This window comes from Lytechinus variegatus, chromosome 8 (assembly GCF_018143015.1).
Source record: "Lytechinus variegatus isolate NC3 chromosome 8, Lvar_3.0, whole genome shotgun sequence".
Taxonomy (NCBI): domain Eukaryota; kingdom Metazoa; phylum Echinodermata; class Echinoidea; order Temnopleuroida; family Toxopneustidae; genus Lytechinus; species Lytechinus variegatus.
In genome coordinates, this window is record NC_054747.1 from 40325179 (window position 1) to 40347268 (window position 22090).

Here is a 22090-nt window from a genome sequence, read left to right on the forward strand (position 1 = left end):
AACCAACGCGATGAAAAGTAGTTCATCTCTGCAAGCAAACGAACACACATGAAATAAAATGATATCTAAGTGAATAAAATTGATTTCCTGGGGCAGCCGCTACAGAGTTCCAAACGAAGGGAGAATAAACCATATTACTCTATTCATATTATGTCTATTGTGTCACCTGTGTATTGTAAAACTGCGGAACACAGATGGAATGATATGGCACGGACTTTCGGCATCAAATGATTTCAAACAAACCACTCGTCCGTTTTATTATCTATTCATTTATTATATACATGGAATCCTTGATATTGATTGGATATACAGTATTGTAACCATGGTATATATATATACACACACCCTCACACACGCACCCACACACACACATAAATGTACACACGTAAATGTATATACGTAAAAGTATATATATATATATATATATATATATATATTGATCTTTTTTGTGGGGGAGGGGGTGTGGTGAAGATCCAATTATAGTACCATTTTTAACGCAATTAGTCAAAGGATGCAGTGGCGTAATAAGCCAAGTAATTTGAGGGGGCCAGGCATGGTCGGGGGGGGGGGGAATTATCTCTAAAAAAAACTGCGAGATAGTGAAACAAGCGAGCATAAATTTTGAACTTTTAAAAACATAAATCTAATTTCATGAAAGATCCTTGGCTTACTATTCAGTACATGATATCAGATTTCACATTTTCTTATCTTTTTCTTTCCTTTCCTTCTTTTCCCCATGATTGTGATTTTTTCTTGCTGTTGGGGAGGGGGCACGACACCCTTGAGCTGCCCTCATCTGAATGCCAGTGTTTGGATAAAAGGTAATGTTATATTCACACCGAAGAAACCAGCTTTATACGAACAAAGCTATTGCATTAGTTCGAATACCAAACCATCGGTCGGTTTGGAACGGTTTTCGTTGCTGTTTCTGAAGAATAGGCCAATCAAATTAGAGAGAGAGAGAAAAAAAGGAATGGAAAAAATATATAATAAGCTACTGAAAATGAACAAAAGCTGTGGCAAAAATAGTCAATCCTGACTGGTTGCCAACCAAGGAAAGAAGAAGAAGATGGTGGAATCGATGGCGCATGCGCAGACCCCACGATGCGCCATTAGCATCAAAAGCCATCTAGATGATACAATGTATTCATGCATTTTCATACCGTCCCGTTATCTTGACTAAAATCAGTATGCCTTATTCAAATCTGGACACGGTTCGCATCCCGCCTTTGCACTTTTTTTTCTCGAAAACCCCGTGGGGCAATATTGACACTTCATCATTGAAAAGCATATATTTTCAGTGCAAACAAATTAAAACGAGAGATATGATATCCAATACCCCGTAACCTTTAAAGAATGATGTGTTCTAATATAGAGGTGTTATGCGATCGTGATAAGTTTATGATTTATATGCCTCAGAGATTGAGAGAGAGTGAGAGAGAGAGACTGAGAGAGAGGAGGGAGGGGGGAGGGGGAGGGGTCTTCTGTGATATTGAGAAGGGGTGGAACAATGGACAGCACTCAAATCAACATTTTTTAGAAAGGGAAAATTTACAAACATGTGACTGTAAACGTGACTATTTACATCACTACAAAAAAATAGATTACAAAAGATTGCTATTCTGAGTGAGAAAACCCCGCCTAATTATAAAAGAAAAATAACAAAAGAAGGTCGTTATGTACATGGCTTCTTCAAAGGAAACAGCTTAAGTTATTGAGATATCTCGCGTAATATAAGCTATTTCATTACTACTGAAAATAACAGTGTTCCATGCTGTGTTCACAGTGAGTCTATTGTGTTCACAGTGTGTCTAGTGTGTTCAAAGTGTGTTCAAAGTGTGTTCATAGTGTATTCATAGTATGTTCATAGTTTGTTCATAGTGTGTTCACAGTGTGTTCAAAGTGTCTTCAGAGTGTGTTCAGTGTGTTCATAGTGTATTCATAGTGTGTTCATAGTATGTTCATAGTGTGTTCATAGTATGTTCATAGTGTGTTCATAGTGTGTTCATAGTGTGTTCATAGTTTGTTCATAGTGTGTTCATAGTATGTTCACAGTGTGTTCATAGTGTGTTCAAAGTGTGTTCATAGTGTGTTCAAAGTGTGTTCAGAGTGTGTTCAGTGTGTTCATAGTGTGTTCACAGTGTGTTCATAGTATGTTCATAGTGTGTTCATAGTGTGTTCATAGTATGTTCATAGTTTGTTCATAGTGTGTTCATAGTATATTCACAGTGTGTTCATAGTGTGTTCAAAGTGTGTTCAGAGTGTGTTCAGTGTGTTCATAGTGTGTTCACAGTGTGTTCATAGTATGTTCATAGTGTGTTCATAGTGTGTTCACAGTGTGTTCATAGTGTGTTCATAGTGTGTTCATAGTGTATTCACAGTGTGTTCATAGTGTGTTCAAAGTGTGTTCATAGTGTGTTCAGTGTGTTCATAGTGTGTTCATAGTGTGTTCACAGTGTGTTCATAGTATGTTCATAGTGTGTTCATAGCGTGTTCATAGTGTGTTCACAGTGTGTTCACACTGTGTCCACAGTGTGTTTACAGCGTGTTCAGTGTGGAACAATGCGTTAAATTACATGCACACTGTGTATAACATTGTGAATCACATTTCTGCATAGAGTCCACTATGTAAACACTGTTAACGTTCACACTGCTAAGGTGTCCATAGTGTGAAATCACATTCACACTGTTATAATATGATTGTGTTATCAAATGCCACCGCGAACCTAAACGATTGGTCTGCGACCCAAGTTTGGAATAAAACATAGTAGAATTTGATACTAACATTGAGACAAAGGATATCATACTGTGTATGTTCAAAATAATCGTACGAATACCAATGTCCAAATCTGCGACTATGCTATCATCCTTCTTAGAATAAATCCGAATTTAATATCTAGTCGTAATGACGTCATATCAATCGAATGGTTGGCTACAATTTGGAACTAATTTGGCCTTTACTCCAAAATAAAGGCTTGCCATCACCAATATTGGTACACTATAAACACACTATGAAGAAACTGTAAGCAGACTATGAACACACTGTGAACACACTGTGAACACACTATGAAAATAATATGAACACACTATGAACACACTGTGAACACACTATGAACACACTATGAACACACTGTGAACACACTATGAACACACTGTGAACACACTATGAACACACTATGAACACACTATGAACACACTGTGAACATAATATGAACACACTGTGAACAGACTGTGAACACGGTATGAACACACTGTGAACACAATATGAACATACTTTAGACACACTATGAACACACTTTGAACACTGTGAACACACTATGAACACATAATGAACACACTATGTTCACACTGTGAACATACTATGAACAAACTGAAAACAGACTGTGAACAATGAGCGCACCGCGAACACACTATGAACACACATTTAACATAAGGGGACTATTACAGTTGTAGGAGAGACAATTTCATACAAATTTTATTATTATTATTATTGTTATTATTATTATTACTTATTATTTGTACTGTGCTTTTCCCATTAGGCCCAAAGCGCTTACAATGAATAAGATGTAATATTTTAAAAACTAAAAAGTATTAAAGAGATGAGTTTTTAATGACTTTTTGAAGATTGCTAATGATGGAGACTGTCTAATTATTAGTGGCAGGTTGTTCCAGGATTTTGAAGCCGACACCGTAAAAGTTCTGTTACCAGCTAATGTACGAGTTAATGAATATGTGAGGCGAAGGTGATCACTGGCCGATCTAAGAGCTCTAGTTGGTGTATACAGATTCAAGCAGTTACTTAAATACTGTGGAGCTTTTGTTTGTTCAATGTTTTGTAGACAATCACGAGTAATTTGAACGTAATTCTCTGTTTAAAAGGAAGCCAGTGAAGAGAATTAAAGAGTGGTTGGGAAGGATGATCCCGGGAAACCTGTAAAATTAATCGTGCTGCCCAATTTTGTAGTCGTTGAACACGGAATAATTATTAATTAGTGATTAATTAGTGATGGACTGTTAGTAGGGGCAAGTGAAGGGGGGAGGGGGTGAAAACTTCAGATAAGATTAAAAAGAACATGTTTTATGATTAGAAACTCACCATATAAAACAAACTGCCAGCTCAAAATGTAAAACGGTCATCTATTTAAATTTCATAAACTGCTATCCTGTAATCCAATCATTTTTAAGCACAATTTAGAAATAATAGGCCATGGAATTGGATCACGTATATAGACACATTTTATGTCTGTTACGAAGACAATCTGTCGATATCACCACTCAGTTTAGTAACTATCACCCAACGCTTCGGCCGAATGAAGAGAAGTAGCAAGAGAAACGAGTTTAAAATTGGTAAACATTTGAATTAGGTTTCATGCCAAATGAAACCTCTTGCGAGCGATGAGCATGTTCTCCTCTGGGCGCCGGGATAAAAGCAGCCGAACGCAGACGACGGTTTTCTGATTGAAGAGTTGTTAAAACACCGTCTACTTTTCCGGCTCGACGTGTAAGGCGGTCATCTATTGGAAGCTCTTGAAGTTATCCATTCCTTATTGATTCGGATAAATCCCTTCTAAGTGCGTGGAATAAATGCCCCCATTTTGTCAACGTCAACCAATGCACCGCTGATGGTTTAATAATTGTGCCGACTGCTTTGTGAGGATTGCGATGATTGAATGAAGGCGATTGCAACTCGTTTCACTAACGAGTAGAAGATGGATATATTGTAAAAATAGAAACCAACCAATCAGAGACAGACGGGGGCGGCACCTGGGTATTTTCATAGCGGATGATGGAGGGGGGGGGGAACTATCATGTGATGTCATGTCTTTTAACTGAAGTATCTCTTTAGGGACATTATCATATCAGTTGCACGCCAATGCTTTAAAACGCAAAAGGCGAAAAAGATGGAAAAGAGTGGAAAAGGGTCGAGGAGTGACAACGTTATCCACAATTACAAGGCTGACACTCCTCAGAGTCTTTAGAAGGGGCTTAGGGGTATTAAAATATATTATAAATATAAATACAAATACTCAATTTGAAATGATTACTGGGCTCCATTAGCAAATAATAATAATTATGATAATGGGGGCTACTTATACATCGCACAGGTCCATCTTTCGGTGCTCATGGCGCTTTAAAAAGGCACTGCTATTATTATTACCCCGGCTAAGCTAGGCAACCGATTGAAGCAAATTAGATTTAAAGGACGACGAAAAGAGTGGATGGATTACCTGTAAAAATGGGGAATCAATATTTCCCTTCCTCGCTTTATACCTTTTGACAAGTGCAATTTACCCCTTAACCTTTCATTTTTATAGTGAAGAAATCTCCTTTTAATATCCATCTTCCCCCTTTTTTGTTCTTGGTACTCTACACTCCAATAAAAAATATTGGGTAAAATTGCTCCATAAGGTAATTATGTGTCTAACCAAATGGGGCATTTATTTTGGGCATTTTTATTTACCCAGTGCCGGTGACGAAATTTTGCCCATGCTAAAGTAATTGCTGCTTAATTGTTAACCTTGCTGGTCTGGACAATATACTTCCCGCACTGGTTAAAATACTGCCCCAAAATTGGTTGGACACATAATTACCCTCGCGCTGGATAAAATTGTACCAAATAATATTTTTACAGTGTACTGCGCACTTACCCCCTTTTTTGGGATTTCATTGATCATATCAAAATATTTTCCTGTTTACGACGGGAATTTGAAATAACAACAACGCGTACATATTGCATTCAAATAACGTTCAATAACTAAGTAATAGAGAATGCCAACCCCCTTAAAGATACAAACACAAATACTCAATTTGCTACGATTATTAGGTTCCATTAGCAAACCAGAAAGGACGACAAAAAAGGGTCGATGGATTATCTGTAAAAATGGCAAATCAATATTTTGCCTTCCTCGCTTTTTACCTCTTAACAAGTGCAATTGACCTATAGCATCAAGATCAATTAAAACCAGCGTCTTTTGAAGGAAGGTGCGCTAGAGGGCAGTGGGCATTCTAAAGGTTATTCTATTTGATACAAATTTATATTCTTATTTCTCTCGTTCTTACTAGACACGATGCGTGATAGACAGCGTGGACAATGCATCGTTTCAAAGAATGAAAAGTTGACGGGTACGAGGGGGGAGGGGGGGGGGGGTAGGGAATTGAATGAAACAGACAGATATCCCTGGACCTGAGGAAGGGGTGGGTGCTTGTGCCGACCCCCTCCATGTATACTTTGATATTATGATACGTTGCATGTTTTTCTTTGCTTGTAATATTTTTATCCGTATGTGAATATTATTGACATGTATTTAATCTGTTTATAATGCAGATATATGTATATGTTAGTCAATATGTATTTCAATGTAAGTATATTAGACACCCATAAGGAAGCCTGTATGATTTTGCTCATTGTGGTGAATGCTTATTATATAAAAAATGAAATAAATCACACTTTCAACACCCGAATAAGGGGTCGTAATTGTATCAAACATTAAAAGGAAAAACGTATTTTCTGTAATTTTTGTTTTACGAACTCTACTTCAGACATTCTAATTGTACATTTGAATTACTCATACATAATTATCTAATTTCTGGCCCAATCTGTTGCATTACCTTTGCTTTATCAAAATCTTTTTTTAATGCGTTAAAAATTTCCTTGCAGCCAAATGCAGGAGCTAACAGCATGCTTTTACAAGGTAATTGATTCACTCAGAAAATTGATAAAACTGTACAAAAAAATGCGTAAATTATAAAAGCAAGTCAGTATACGACTGGTTCAACTCCATTAAATCTTGCAAAGTAAATCAGAAATAACATGAAATAATTATGATATTGGCGGAAGTGGCATTAGACTGACCAGGGAGATGGATTATTAATCAAAAAACCATGGCAACAGAAAAGGAAAAAGAAAAAAAAACGTATCTATGGGCAAGGGTATTGAGCAGGGGATTATTGTGGGGCACTGAATTTTGAATAGTAACGGAATAATTACAGTTACAATGGATCTTCTGGCGGATCCAGGGGGTGGGGCACATCATGCCTGTGACCCCCTTTTGAGAGCCATAATAATTTTTTTTTTAGATGTATACATGCTGTTTTTACCCTTTTGCCCCCTTTGGTTTTGCTTGACGATGATGATGATGATGGGTTCTTGTATAGCGCCGGTATCCGCCTCAGCTGGGCGCTCATGGCGCTTGCTCAAAAATAGGAAATATCTCACAAATTTCAATGCCTTCAAACAGTGCTTAGGATCATCATTCAAATTGTCAAATTTTCATCGGGAAAATGTGCCCCCCCTTTTCAAAAATCCTGATCCGCCCTTGAGTGAAGCCATACAAACACTTTCCAAAGTTGGGTGGAACAGGATTTAACAAAGGAAGAAAACAACTTTCGAGATGTATATACATAAACATGTAGCAAACTAATTAGTTGAAGCCCCCTAACATTTATATAAGAAATATAAAACAATGTGTCCGTAAAAATATGTCTGCTCAAAAACTATTGATAAACATTGACTAATCTGTTTCTGAACGGACTGAAAATGCATTTGACTTGTTTCTCAAATATATTGGCTGTTTTGTACATTACTGTTAAAGAAATTTGGGACTCCTTATAAAAAAAGGTAATTGTAAGACACTTATTAAAGCAATAAAAACAAAATTAAAACGTTAAATGTAATGGATTTTTATTATCGTTACTTAATAATTTGCGGTCAACTTTAATGAGATGGATTCTGGTAAAGTCGACGGTGTGTACAAGATCTCCTTAAAGTTGTTTCTGTATATGCGTGGAAAATCATGAATTAGATGTATATCCTTGTTCCTTGTTTACGATCGACAAGAAAGCGCTTAATTTTGATCGATGCGTTTGTAAACTACAATTGCTGTACAAGCTTTTTCATGAGATGCATTAAACGTAATTCATTAGGACATAAAGAATGCTCGAACAGGGAATATATACCACCGTCACATCAGTGAGACCGGCTCCGGGCCCCATCTTACAAAGAGTTACAATTGATCCAATCAATCGTAACTCTATATGGAAATCCAAGAGTGTCATAACTTTTTCTACAGGATATTTGAACAATGTCCTTTGTAAACAAAGAGAAGCACAGTGAATTTTCAAGAAAACAGTGAATGCATGAATATACATCATAGCTGGAAAATATTTTGAACAAACATGCATAGGAGATGTTGACATTGCTGGCCATCCATAGTTGCGATTGATTGGATCAATCGCAACTCTTTGTAAGACGCGGGGCCCAGCTCAATCAAATCAAATCTATTACGTTATCACCAATGACATATTAGGAGTCGGTTTCGGTTGCAGTCACACCAACAAAACCGACTCCAGACCGATCAAAGCTATTACGTTATTACCAATGATATACCATCGGTCGATTTGGAATCGGTTTCGTTATTGTGACTGAAGCATTTGAGTATATCGTACATAAATGGTTTCCTGAAACGTATTTATTCTGTACAAGGTAAAAACAAAATATAAGTTTCATATTACAAATCAGTTAGATGTAAATATATATATAGACTATAATTAACCATGTTAATTTGATTTATTTATTTCCACTTTCCAATAACAAAAGTATATGCAAGTGTAATTATTTTTTAAACATATAACAATAAGCAAATAACATAATGAATAATATATGCATATATACATACATTTTAACAATATAATTGAAATATACTTATACCTGATAAATTTCTTTTTTTTAAATATTAAAACAAATAGCAGAAAAATAAAATACATATATCGACATAATACAGGACTTCCATCAGAGCTTGAATTGATAAGGCCTCAAAGAGCAGAAAAATAAAATACATATATCGACATAATACAGGACTTCCATCAGAGCTTGAATTGATAAGGCCTCAAAGGAAAGGGGAAGGAAAACCAGACAAACAGTGCAATAACTTAACAACAGTGCAACAACGTATATGTAATACTTACAGATATTTATTTTGATCAAGTCAAATGAATGATGGAACAACTGCTATATATTTTATTCGGATACTCGGATATATTTTATATGTATCATGTTATTCAGAAAAAAAATATTGTATTGATGTGATAAATAACAACTTAAAAAAAAAACGCGTGTTTCATGCCGATCAATTGCCTGTCATTAATATAACTGAAGCTATTCTCACAACATTCATCTTCTAATTATCTTTATAATCAGGAAAATTGATAAGGCTTTAGTGATTCAATAATACTTTTGATTTTTTGGTATTTGACTATATAGAATGTCCAATATTTATTTTTTATCTTTTTGGGTAGATAATTATTTATGGTTCAAATATGATGTGTAATGCTGATTGATTCTCTTTCATAACTGCAGCTATTCTTACAGATCATGTGTGTCTCAAAATTTTCTTTATATTCAGGATAATTGGTAGGGCTTTTGTTTTCCAATATTATGTCTTAATTTTGTATTTTACTTTATAGAGTGCCCAATATTTCATTTTCATAATTTTGGGTAGATAAAATAGTTATTATTCAAATATTATTTTTTGTTCGGTTGATTTTCATAACTGCAGCTCTTCTTAAACTTTCATCTAATTATTTTCTTTATGTTTATAATCGGGATAATTGATTAGATTTCAGTGACCCAATATTGTTTTTATAGTTCGTTTTGCTATACAGAATGTCCAATATTTCATTTTTTTAATCATTAATAATACTAAGTGTAACACAGAGTTTTATTTTCCCTGTGAACATGTAGAAATGCCATTTTCCAATTCTTAATCATTATTCAAATCAACTTGTGGTTGGGTTGACTTGATTTTTAAAAATTTAATTGTTCTCCTTGTTTTGATAGTGTCAAAGGAAACCAAAACCATAGGATCGAAAAAATAAATACATATTCAATAAGTGAATTATTGCCCCCTGTTAATTCGTACATGTGTCTGACAAGTGTATTTTTATTGCTAACACGAAACGGGGGTTCAAACTTTTAAAAACTTGATTCGAAGCGGCAGTACAGATGTTATACAAATCACTCCTACAAAAATATCGATCAATCAATGTCTAAGAGGGTAATGTTTAACAAACTGGATGCCAGCTGAGCCAAAATTACGAATTATTATTAAGAAAACTCAAATCACGAAAACAACCAGAAAAACAAGGAGTATGAAGAAAATATAAATCATTAATAATTCAGACATACCCAGGAGGCAGGGCAGGGGGCCCGGAGCTCAACATTGTATCCCTCGAAATTCAAATCTATCTTTGTTTTCATTTTAAGACGTTCAATCAGCGATCTTTTATGCCTCGAATATTGCCGTTTTAAGTACCTTCATGAGAAGAAATATGTGTTTACTAAGAATAAAAAAGTTTTAATATCCTACCCCATACCAAATAAAAGAGCATTAAACCAACGTAATTAAACCATGACAATCTCATTCGAGACGATGAAATGCCAAACTCGTGAAATTACTTTCAATCTCCTAGTTTTAGTTTCATCTAAAGAAATGTCAGGACAACCTCATGCAACACCAGCCCAACAGAATCCTTCAGCTATCTTCATATATGACGTCAGATAATAATACGCTAATACATATGAAAGTATCTGGTTATGCTATGTCAGAGATATGATAAAAATGTATTTTCATAACATTATCATGTTGCATTCCCCCTTTTCAAATATTTCTACTTTAACCTATTCATTCAATCCCTTCATTATGTTTATGATGTTTTCATTCTTATATTTCATGATGAGGGATGAAATTAAATTATTATTGATATAACTGCTCTATGAATCGCGGTACACAGCAAAAACTGTGGTGTTAACCGGTGTACATAGAGGACCACACCAGTTGTTTTACACCGGTGTTAAATTGGTGGTGTTAGTTTTACACCCATAGGTGTTATTACAACACCTTTGGTTGTTATATTTACACTCTTTGGTGTTATGTTCAATCTCTAGGGTATAGTTTTAACACCTCAGGTTGTGGTCCTCTATTAACACCAACTGGTGTCAGTTTTAACACCACAGTTTTTACAGTGTATTAAGTTAAAATAATTGTCTTCGAATATTCACTAATGTCGGTTTTATTGGCTGCACGATAACTGCAGAAACATGTCATCTCACATCCAATGAATGAATATAAAAGTACAACGAGGTCTATAAAAGGAGGAGTCAAATCTTCACTTTAGCCATTTTCTAGTCATGACCACTGTACCCCCATCGTGTTTCAACAACACCACCTAACGCTTTCTAAATCGTGTGAGCTAAAGAAAGAATAAACTACACCCGATAACCTGCTGTGAAAATTGTAAATCTGCTTTGCTAAAAAAAAAACCTTCATCTATTTCATCCTAGCGATGAATTCGCATGTTTACGTGACGACATCGGGGTATTTAGGCTAATCAAGCACAACTAACATCACGAATGAAGCGTTGGCATGGTGACGAATAAACAATAAACTGTCTGAATTGTTTTAGAGTTACATGAAGCTGGAGGGTGGGGGGGGGGGTGAAGTGTTTTGGCACAATGAGAATGTGTCCCCCCCCTCATTGGAAAGAATGATGTTCCATGGTTTCAGAGTGGAACACAATGTGAAATCACCTTCACACAGTAAGATTTGGGCATTTTAAAACTGAGAATCACACACAGCAAAACCTGTGGTGTTAACCGGTGAACATAGAGGACCACACTAGTTATTTTACACCGGTGTTAAATTGGTGATGTTAGTTTTACACCTATAGGTGTTATTACAACACCTTTGGTTGTTACATTTACACTCTTTGGTGTTATGTTCAATCTCTAGGGTGTAATTTTAACACCTCAGGGTGTGGTCTTCTATTAACACCAATTGGTATCAGTTTTAACGCCACAATTTTTACAGTGCATATTCATATAGTCCAATATCTGAACACACTGTTAACAGTCACACTATCAAGGCATCCACAGTGTTATTATCACACAGAATTATTCTCACACTGTTAAATTTGAGCATTTTACCATTGTGAATAGCAACTTCACATACCCTCTACGTGAACACACTGTAAGCACACTGTGAACACAATCTGAACACACTGTGAACGGTCACACTATCGAGGTGTCCACAGTGTGAAAATACCATCTACCCACTATCAAACGTGAGCACTTTTACAGTGTACATCATATTTCCACAGCGTCAACTAATTTACAGTATGTAGACGCAATTGAACCTCGTTCATACTGTCAAATTATTCCTTTAAAAGTGAAATATTGTACGAGTGTGAATCACATCTTTCCACAGTTAAAAAGATTTTGTGCATCTAGCGCCCCCAGGCCCCCTCTATCTGTCTACCATTTATCATGGTTCTGCACGGTATGCAAAGCCGGAATACTTCGGAATATTTCGGAGTAGTCGTAGAAATGTTGACATGGTCATGTTGGTTGAGATATAGACTTTGATTGATGACGATTCTCTAGCTTTAGTATGGCGCCAGAACACTTACAGATGCAGACTATATCATGTATATAGAGTATCAATGTCTGCCACAAACAAGTTTGAGGTAATCCTATATTGTCAATTTCAAATGATTTCAATTTCTATATTGAGTTTATCCTTTTTTTTTTTTTACGTACGTCAGTACTTGATAATCTATGCAACTGGTAAAGGACTTTTTAGTCGAATTATCAATAATTACCAGTATCCTTAATCATGTTAAAGAAAAGGATAAAACAATCGAAATTAAATGTATTTATACTTACTTAAAATGTTGGGGAACATACTGTCTACTATGTTGGAATTTTTTTTTATACATATATATATATATATATATATATATATATATATATATATATATATATATTCTGGGCAATTATCATGATTCTGGGCAATTATCATGATTATTATCTATTATCCAATTGAGCAAATTTATTACCCAATTATTATTTTTTATTACCCAATTTGGGCAGATTTTAACAAACACTTATGTGGAAGGTACTATGTTGCCCAGGGTTGGTTAAAAGTTGAGCATTTTTTTGCCAAACTATTATAAGAGTGTAATGACATTATACACGGGGGGGGGGGGTGAGCTGACCACGAAAAAGAACATCGGATTGTAATTTTCATGTTTTGCACACGTTCATTGAAAGAGAACCATGATGTTTCGCAATATCTATATTTTTTGTTCCGACATACACACCAATCAAACATCTACAAATTGCTAATCAATGAATCGTCATTTGTGAGCAGGGGGAGGTAGTAGGAAGTTTTTAGGGGGGGGGGGCGACTTAACTATGACGTCATGTTTTTTTCTGAGTTGCATAACAGGTGTAATATGAACATTACAATAGTTGTTTAAACAGTTTAAACAAGTGCTTGAAACTTGTAAAATCTTAAACAACATTTTTTTAATATCTATTAAATTCTCAATAGATAAGATACAACTTCTGTAAGGTTTATATTAAACAGCGTTGTTTAAATTTTGAAACATTGTTTTTACTGTGTTTCGCGTTACACGACACATAAGCCTACCCTTTTGTTTTTACACTCTTCTTGTTGTTTTAATACCTCTTCTCCCTCCCTCTTCTTCGTTCTCCTCCCTTTTTCACTAATTAAAAAATCATGGGGTCGGTCGTCCCTTGCCCCCACCCCCCTGGCACCACCCATGCGTCCCAGCCTGCATGTTTTTGTGACGTCATTATAGTAATCAAGTATGTTCTCTACCACATTGCGGGGTGAATCAGAATCGTTCAAATCATTTTCATTTCATTTAGATGAATGATTAAATATGCACGACCTCATTCATGGTCTAGTGATGACCATCGTGGCAGCGTGGTGACAAATTGATTGTTTTTTGTCAATATGAAGTAATAAACAATAAGGGTAAGCTAACGGAACCTTTGCTGTCATATCCAACAATACCGGGAAACGGGTCTATTATCATCGTGTATTTGAACACCCCCCATCATTGAACATGTACATTTTAATAGATAGCTTGCTTAAGATGTAATCATGGCTATTGATGCAAGCCTCGAGAATGCTATTCTTAATAATAAACATAATAACTGGATTTATCTTTTGCCAGAGGATACACATGCAGCACTGCTATTGTTACCCCGGCTTTAGCTCGAGCTACCATCACCGGCGCTCAGTGCATGCAAGGAATTACTCCTGCCGGGTACCCATTCACCTCACCTGGGTCAAGTGCAGCTCAGTGTGGATAAATTTCTTGCTGAAGGAAAACACGCCATGGCTACGATTCGAACCCACGTCCCTCTGTTTATTTTGGGATATCACAATGTCATCGATGTAAAACAGGGAAAAGTGAACAAACGAAAGTACGTCAAATGTGGACAGTCATTAACTAAATTCATTCAAAATGCTTCCATTAATAAAACAAAATAAAAAAATAAAGTATTCAAACGGGCCTAACAGCCACCCCTCTCGTACGTTTGACCGGCATTTTTTTTCTTTTATCCTGACTCACAACTGCTTAAAAAATGCGAACATGGAGATACCATCTACATAATGGTTCAAACAGCGCGTAATAATACATCGATTTCTTCGATAGCGCACGCGTTGATGGAACTTCAGTAACTGAACAAAATTACACCCTTTGATAATTTGGTGTCTGGTTGCTTTGTGGCACGAACAAAGCACCATTTTAATCCTCTATAATCCCCAAATCGATTTCCTTTGCAATACAGATGTACATCCCGCGGCATTCGATTAATTTGTTTTCGCTTGCCCCAATAATATTCTTTGTGTATTTAGCTAGTTTTACCCGATGGGTAGATGTGTATGATTAGAAGGCCATCTTAGCTTCTTATTCAGCATCCGAGATTACGATCTTTGACACTGTAGGTTTCTAGTTCAAGTTCAAGTACAGTTTGGTTTAATCGCATAAATGGCCTTGAATTCTGAAGCTAATGTCTGAAGCTATGTTTGCAGCAAATCAAAGGATATGTATGAAGCTCAGCTTTGATGTCTTGATAATTCAATTCAATTCTTTTATTTCATTTCTATTCAAAACATAATACAAAGTAATATAAAACAATACAAATCAAATACAATTATACAGAAGGGTATTCTTACTTCGTAAAAAACAACAGTTTTTAGAGCATAAATGGACATGGAAATGAGGGGGATCCACTAAAAAGCAAAGCTTGTAAAATTGTGGATCCCCCTTGGAAAAGAAGAAATTATAGTCGACTTACTATATGCGTACATGCATGTATTACAGGAAAGAAAAAGAAATCATATTGACGGAAACATAATTACTGAACAAATGCAAAGCTTTTCACACAAAGAGGTCTTCGTTGTAAAGGATATGTTGCGCAAGACAGAAACAAAAAACAGAGAGAGAAATACAACGCCACCCCATCATCTTCGCAAACGCAAAGAATTGTTTTCTCGTTTGTACGTGTTGCATTAATGGCCGAGACATTATTTCTTTTGATTTCTTTTTTGCTCGAAGTGGACTAAATGTTTATTTATTTTGAAAGAATCATTTTCTTTCCTTGAAATGCCTTATCATAGCCTCACATATCTCGATGAAGCTACAATTATATTTCAAGTCTTGGACATCCAAAACTATTGTAATAGATATAAAGGGGTTTGAAAGTTCAAATGGTGACATTTATTTCTTCTTTTTTTAAAATGTTTTTAAAATATCAACATCACAGTCGAATATGAAATACATCTTGATATAAAAAAAATTTCGACTTGAGAAAATTCAATGTCTTATTTTATACCGCCCATATCATTATCTCTTTTTTTCTGTCTTGCGCAACAAATCATTGAAATATAATTGTCAGGTTTGTACGCGCAAAAAAATAAATGAAAAAAAGGACGATACTTTCATCGTCACCATGACGTCATCATTGAGTACTGGTGAAAATCACAGGTGACAATAAATGTAGAAAGAAATAAAGGCAATAGATGAAAATTATTAAAATATATAAAGGCTTTATCATATATATTTTAAAAACTGATAAATGTGGGGTGACCACATAACTGACTGCCGGATTAAACAAGAAAATGAAATGATCCAGGGCAAAAACTTGATTCTACCACTTCAGGTCCAAGATTCTACCAGCTGAACGAAAAAATGTTAGTCAATTGATGGTCTTGCTTGATATTGATTCGGAGTCGAGTATTTCGAGAGAAAAGGTAGGCCGCCCCTAAAAAAAAGGGTAAACGGTATAAAAATAAATTGAGCCCACATCACGAACAAATATTTGTCCACCGGCGGTAGAATGACTGGTTTGTCATGATCCGCCTAAACCCATCTAATAATTATTAATGAAGGACTCGAGTAATGTAATTATGTTATTTGATTAGCAGTTATCCTTGTGAGTAATCAAATCATGAGTTCATAAGGCAGTGCTAAAAATCCATGAGAAACTGGCAGAGAACCGGGCATCGGGTTAGATCGTATTTATCTGGTAGAGATTTTCAAGGATTTTTTAAGGACGTACGTGCACTGACACTCATCATCATTAAAGTTTATCATTTTCAGTTATAGATAAATGCTCCGCAAAATGGCATAAATACCATTTCGGGGATCGAACCCTAATCTTTAACATTTCTAACCATGCTCATGCTCTAACCAAACAATGGAAATCCTTTTCTACACTATTTTATTTATTTAAAAACGCTGTTTACTATATGAACCTTAAATTAGTTGTTTAACTGTTTAAACGGTCTAAACTATTGTTAACAATCTAACAACAAAGTTTAATTTTTATTCTTTTTAATTTCAATACTAAATTTTAATTTATAATTATCTATGAATTAAGGGACCCGGGAAAGAACAAATGGGTTTTATTATTTTTAGCCCATCTGAAATTGGTCATCCCCACGATATGTATAAGTTGTATATGTTGCATTATACTCATTATTCATGTTTCGATTCTGTTATAATAATTTGATTACAATGTATATTTTGTTTATATTTATACATTTTTATATAATAAACCAAACAGACCAAACCAGATTGTTTAGATTGTTAAACTACTGTCATGGTTCATAATGTACACAGCGCTGTATAAGATATCAAACAACATTTTTACTAGGTTATGAAACGTTCGGTAAGTCTTTTCATGAAACGCTCGCAAGTATAGGAATAACGCATTTCACGGAGTTGTTTAGCGAGTATGCAGTGCACGAGAGGTTTCTTCTGAGCATGCGCACTCCACACGAGCCGGAGGCGAGTGTGGAGTGTGCATGCGAAGAAGAAACCTCGAGTGCACTGCATATCGCTGAAAAACGACGGGTAAAATGCGTTATTCCTTTTATAAGATGGCTAAGTAATTTCGAACGCAATTTTAAGCACCTTATATGAGAAAGAAATAATGAAATAGACCTAAATCAAATATCAAAAATTTTGAAATTGCACTTACCGTGGGTTAGACAATTTGGGTGCGCGAAATTCCCACGGGCGTGCAGGGATAGACACTTTTCGCGAATGATCACGTGGTACGCTTTGACCAATCAGCAAGCTGCAAATTATTTAGCCATCTTATAATCTCCGATGCTACATCATCATGACCATGAAGCTTGACACTACTGATAAGTTATCATTCTCTCACAAATATAATATAGGGTATTTATATTGCGCACATATCCACCTTGTTAGGTGCTCAAGGCACTCCTATATTACCCGGCTAAGCTAGGCGTTCATAGCGCACACAGCTTTTTTAAGGAATTACTTCCTACCGGTACCCATTTACCTCACCTGGGTTGAGTGCAGCACATTGTGGATCAGTTTCTTGCTGAAGGAAATTACACCCTGGCTGGGATTCGAACCCACGACCCTCTGTTTCAAAGTCCGAAGACTAATCCGCTGGGCCACAACGCTCCACATGGTACCATGGTAACATGGTATCATGGTAACAAAATGGAGGTACATCCATGGTAACAATAAGAGATGAGTGCTTCCCAGGTAATCAAATCAAAGGACACCACCGAAGTTACCGTGCAGATCGAACTGACAACTTTCACAAGCCACCCCGGGCTCCGTAACACAAAGATCAGCGATCAATCGCTAAATCAACTGACCAATCATTATCAACGTTACACGCGCATTAGGTTTAAAATATTGACCAGGGACCAATCAGAGCGGTTTTTTCATATTTGCAATTCATCGCAAACCTTTGTGTTACGGAGCCCTGGTCATTCAGGGATGCGTTTGGTCAAAGACTTGCTAACCGCTTTTATCAAACATTTTCGACAAAAAAAGTCTTGGTTGTACTTCGTCATGATGGGCATTTGAATAATCTTAAATCCCTCGCAATTCGATGAGCGAAAAATCGCATAGTGTATAATAGAACACAAAAATATATTGCCGCACTTTACTATTCTGGATTGCGACCAATTACAAGAATCGTGGCACATGTCAAAACAACCTAGTTTCAGAAGGAGCATAACAAAGCGAATGAATCACAATTAGGGCGGAATTACTACCAATCAATAACCCTGCCCCATATATACCAAGTCATGAAAGTTATGAGCTTTAAACGCGTCCATACAACAATTCAATCAGAGTGCCAATAATGTCACTGGGGTCCGTTGCAGAAAGAGTTGCGTTTAATCGCGAGTCAAAAAATCAATCGCAAGTCCCAAACGCGCGCCGTTGATTGGTTGAAAATCAAGTTGCACCTGTTTTTTTAGAGTTGCGATTGATTGCAACTCTTTCTGAAACGGATATCCGACTCAAATGTGGGTGTCAATGGAATAGCGGGTAAATTGCAACTTCGTCTATTCCTAACTAGTCCACTCACCAGATGGTCTGCCTTCATTCAGTCTAATGCCATTCCATCCATCAACCATGTCAACATTTCATCTAACAACCATTAGGTCCGGTAACCATTTGGTCCAATAATCACTACGTCTAACCTCCAGTTCGTCTATTACCATTCCGTCTAATAACCAGTTGGTCCAATACCAATTTCCTTTTCATTCATTTCGCCCAATTAACACTTAATCGAATTAGACCAAATGGTATATGGACTAAACGACTATTGGACCAATGGCTAATAGACAAAACGATGAGTGGACGAAATAGCTATTATACCATATGGATAGTGGACGAACTGACCAAATGACAGTTGTTAATTGGACGAATCGGCATTAGACCAAATGAAAATAAACCGGGATGTAGTAGCTCTAATCGGTCAAGAGTCGGTAACGCGAGTGTGACTGCACTATTCGCAAACCAGCATTCTTGATCATGGCAATATTTAGCAGCAAATTAAGCATATTAATGAAAGCGATCCAAATACAGTACTTGATAATGATCGCAGTTGACAGCGATATATTGATTTTACTCACAGGATAAATAACAATTTCCTGTTTCCCCGCGAGGACCTAATATTTTACGAATAAACGATAATTAAGCCAGTATACATCCCTCCTCTCGAGCTGACCGGGATTTTATTGGGTTGCCAATATAAATCTCATTGAGCCGGCTTCGATGGCCAGGGGTCGGTTGCACAAAGCGATGCGATCAAACAAAAATAAAAAGAATCAAAATCAACTTGATTTGTAACCAATGGCATGCGCGTACTAGTGCTTGATTTCTTGAGTTGTGTTTAAACTCAACTGTTTGTGCTACATGTCCCAGGGAGGATAGTGACTGGTTGTTTTATTGGCGGATCTAATACTCCTTTCATTAAATTCATGGATGAGGACTATTTTAATGATCTCTTATTATAGGCGAATTTTTCTTGAAATTTCCGGGGATGATGGGGGTAAAATCGGGGTGGGGTGGAGTAGATTTTTTTTACATTATTTCAAAAGAATACACGGTTAACCTCCCCCTGATTTTAACAGAAAAAACATGATTTTCCAGAAAGCAATAGCAGAATCATTCTGTAAATTCATAAAACAGGAATTTTTCTACAATTTAAGAGAACAGGTCTGTTTAAAAGGGTGAAAGGGTGTATTATTCAAGGAAATTTGTAAGTTTCTATACGCCAAATACCAATTTCTTGTAATTTTACATGATATAATGTAAGATTACGCAATCTGCTAAGATTACAGGTGTTCTCAGACTCTGCTGCAGGAAGCTTTTTTTATTTTAATGATACATTTTCTAACAGTCTAGTATACTTTTAAAGTCCAAGTACAGGGGTCTGTTGCAGAAAGAGTTGCGTTTAAACGCAAGTCAAAAAAATCAATCGCAAGTCCAAATTGCGAGCTGTTGATTGGTTGAAAATCAAGTTGCGCATGATTTTTAGATTTGCGTTTGATTGCAACTCTTTCTGCAACGGGCCCAAGATAAATTATCAGAAATTTTCTCGTAACAATCACAACTTATTTCTTGATTGCAGCCATCAGTGGACGCATGCAGGTGTTCTCCTTAAACCCCAATCTGGGGCCCATTGCAGAAAGAGTTGCAATCAAACGCATCTCTAAAAATCATTCGCAACTTCATTTTCAACCAATCAACAGCGCGCATTTTGGATTTGTGATTGATTTTTTGACTTGCGTTTAAACGCAACTCTTTCTGCAACGGGCCCCTGTTTTACAAATACTTTGGTCCAATGTAGTATATGCCCCCTTTACTGGAACTTATGATTATAGGTTTCTTTAGACAGTGGGGCTCTGAAATGCCCCTCCCCCTCTGCCATCGATTGTTAATTCTTTTTCACTGTGTAAAATGATATTGAACAGAGGAGTGTAGTATGTGCAGACAAGAAGGAAAATTTAAGCGTAAATAATGATCAATGCACAACGTACTGTATAATGACTTCGTTGAAGTAAAATACGAATGTAAATAAAGTAATCGTGAGTAAGTCTTTTGAGAACAGAAACCGATTTTTTTCAAAAAAGTGACAAAATGTCAGTTAGGGGTAATCTTTCCTTTTTATTCTCAATTCTGGATCCTAGATCCAGCTCATGCACTTCATGTTACATTATTACACATGCACCCTTTCGAGTGAAATACGAAAAATATGAAAATAACTTACTTTTCCTTTTTTTTGCTGAATATATAGGCTGAACTTATATCCTCTTTCCTTCCGCACTAGAAAACAACAAAGAAGGCTAACTTGGATAGAAACTTCTAGATGACAACTCTCCCACAAACAAATTACTCGCTCGCTTAGATCAAATACTGTTTTGCAGTCGGCCCCTTTTCCAGCATCAATCCAGGAAGATCCAACGCGGATACAACTATCCAGTATCACTATCCACTACTTGGGTTATATTATATATATTATGTACCGGGCAATAGTAAAGTTATAATGTAACTGAGTTCCGTGACGCCAAATCACACTCGCGCAGAGAAATGAATTCTGATCATCATGAACGAACTAATGATTCGTGATAACAGATTTGTTGTTCTGTTTGACAACAGGCCTGTCCCGCCTGCGATTAAAAAAAAAATCATGTCCCGCCTGAGCGCCGACACATATCCTCGCGTTTATCACCCTCACTCATCTCTTCGTCACGGATGAGATACATGTTTATCGATTAGACTAAATAAACAGTCGCTACGTTGATTTACACAGATATAATTTTGAAATATTATCTTTGCCATGCCTACGACGGGGTCGCACACCCAATATCTGTGTCAATCAATTTTCGATCTTTCAAATTTAGTTTTTTTCTGTTTCTTTTGGTTGCTGTCTGTATTTTCTAAACATTCTTATACATTTTTTAAAATGAAATATATTTTTATATTCACAACGGGATCGATCACCCAATATTATAATGATCACCACTGATTGATAACATGGCAAGCAAACTTCTCACAATTTTTTGAGATTTTAGGTAACAATCTTTGTTTAAAACCATGAAAAAGTAGACCTGTACACAGCAAAAATTGTGGTGTTAACCGGTGTACATAGAGGACCACACCAGTTATTTTACACCGGTGTTAAATTGGTGGTGGTAGTTTTACACCTATAGGTGTTATTACATACACCTATGGTTGTTACATTTACACTCTTTGGTGTTATGTTCAATCTCTAGGGTGTTATTTTAGCACCTCAGGGTGTGGTCCTCTATTAACACCAATTGGTGTCAGTTTTAACACCACAGTTTTTACAGTGTATAAACAATCTTTAATCACAACAAAAAGGAGGTGAAGAAAACCATCTTTTCATTTTTAATATTTATTCTCTTTT

The 22090-nt window shown here is 36.1% G+C and overlaps 1 protein-coding gene across 2 annotated transcripts in view; it reads right to left on the bottom strand.

Moving 5' to 3' along the window:
- The window catches only part of LOC121420496 (gamma-aminobutyric acid type B receptor subunit 2-like), a 49035-nt gene extending 27919 nt beyond the window's left edge, over positions 1-21116 (bottom strand). The window contains exon 1 of one of the 2 annotated variants that reach the window (XM_041615155.1): positions 20930-21116. The gene's annotated coding sequence lies outside the window, so the exon portion shown is untranslated. Of the gene's footprint in view, positions 1-4096; positions 4176-20929 lie in introns of those variants that run through there. The other variant, XM_041615154.1, reaches the window with a different exon arrangement.
- Positions 21117-22090: the final 974 nt, after the last annotated feature.